The 1,888-nt window shown below is 46.9% G+C and overlaps 1 pseudogene; it reads left to right on the forward strand.

The window, feature by feature from the left end:
* Window positions 1-387: 387 nt before the first annotated feature.
* LOC146830844 (5.8S ribosomal RNA) lies at window positions 388-521 on the forward strand (annotated as a pseudogene).
* Window positions 522-1,888: the final 1,367 nt, after the last annotated feature.

Genomic DNA, 1,888 nt, shown 5'->3' on the forward strand with positions numbered 1-1,888 from the left:
GTCTTATCTTGTGTCACCCATGGTGAGTGGCAGATGGCAATATGCAGCTGGGGTAACCATTGTTGCCAGGTACTGGGTTGGCAGGTTCTGTGGGGTAAGGCAGGGGTTTGAAGACTTGTGTGTATCTGTGCACCCACCTGGGTGTACCATTCAGAGAGCTACCATCCTCTTTTGCTGTAGGAGCCTCTTGCCCACATCGCGAGGTGGGGTGGGACTCCCTGTCCAAGTTGCTGGAAACCTTTTTTTGAACTGTTGAGTTTCAACCCAAGTGTGGTATTTTGACAGGGTGCTGGGCTGTTCTGCTGTGTAGGCTGCAGGTATGCAATACTCTCGCCCTCCTACCTCTTCTGCACTTGGAGGTGGGCGAACATTTTGAAAATTGACTTTGACACTTGGTCATCGATTACACTGCTCCCTCATCGATAAAGAACACAGCTAGCTGCGAGAGCCAATGTGAATACAATGATCATCAACACTTTGAACACACCTTGCAGCCCTAAAATATGCCTGTCTGAGAGTTATTTGAACGTCCGTTACCTTGGAGTCATCTGAGGGCTTGGATAAAGCTGTCACAGGGAGGCCTTTGCCCTCCCAAAGTCACACCGTGACAGCCTGTGGAAGGATCCATGGCCCTGGCATGGAGGTATTCCCTCACCATACAGGCCTCCATTTCATTGGCAATTCATGTGCTCAACCCATCCTAAGTGTGAAGTCTCCAGGGTGTCTGGCTGCATGCTGTGTGTGGTTGTCTGTGTTTTCCCATGACTGCGTTGACTGTTTTAGGTGCCCCTTCTGTGGCTGGGAGGTTACATTAGCCCTGGCTCCCATGCCTTGCCCAGAATTGATGATCATTGTATTCACACAAGTTCTCGCAGCTAGCTCTATTCTTTATCAATGAGGGAGCAGTGGAATCCATGAGCAAGAGTCACAGCCAACTTTCACAATGTTCGCCCACTTGGAAGTGCAGAAGAGGTCCAATTCCATTGCTTCAGCATCAGACCAGAACATCAGATCATATGCAGTGACTTGATGAATTTAAGAATATTACTAAGTGGATGATTCCCTGACTAATGGTGAAGAAAGAGCCGAGTGCTGAATCTAAGCCTGGCAGCAGGCCCGGGAAATGTGGAATACAGAAGACTGAGCGGGTCCAAGTCCTTCTGATTGAAGCTTACAGATTGCACAAAACCACATTAAAATGTGGAAGTCAGAACCTGCATCATGAATCACTGTCTTTCCATGAAACAACATGTCAACCTGGAATCTTCCTAAACCACAACTCGTTCCAAAAATCATTGCCAAGCACTGAAGCCAAAGCTCTTTCTCATGCATGTGTAACAAGTTTTTAAAGGTAAATAATGTGTTTATGTTTTGCCCCACTATGATTAATTGGTTTATTGCCTCCTAAAAAGTCTAATCCTGTCCTACATGATGGGCTTCTGGATCACTCTCCCATTTCAGATGCCTTCAGAAGAAAAGAATGATTACCCAAACCTCAAAACACTGTCAGGTAGAACTGTTCAATTAAAGGTCCAAAAGGCGTAAGGCATAAGATTTTACCCACCCTGTAGGTGAGTAAGATCTGCACTTATGTTGCCCCCACTTTTTTTCTGATGTTAACACTGGTTTCTGGCTATAGTCTGGCTGGGTCCCTGCTAATCAGGGCCCCAGTCTCTCTGTTCTCTCTAAACAACTTGGAGTGCATATTAGATGCACTAGTGATTGGATACTGTGGTACCTTATGAGCTCCTAGTATATGGTACCTTAGGTACCAAGGGCATAGGTACTTCACAGGCCTACCAGGGGCTGAAGCATGTATTATGCCACCCCTGGGAAGCAGACTAAATCTGACACCACAGGCCTGCTACTGCACCCTGGGCGAGGTAGT

Source organism: Triturus cristatus, chromosome 5_1 (genome assembly GCF_964204655.1).
Source record: "Triturus cristatus chromosome 5_1, aTriCri1.1, whole genome shotgun sequence".
NCBI lineage: Eukaryota > Metazoa > Chordata > Amphibia > Caudata > Salamandridae > Triturus > Triturus cristatus.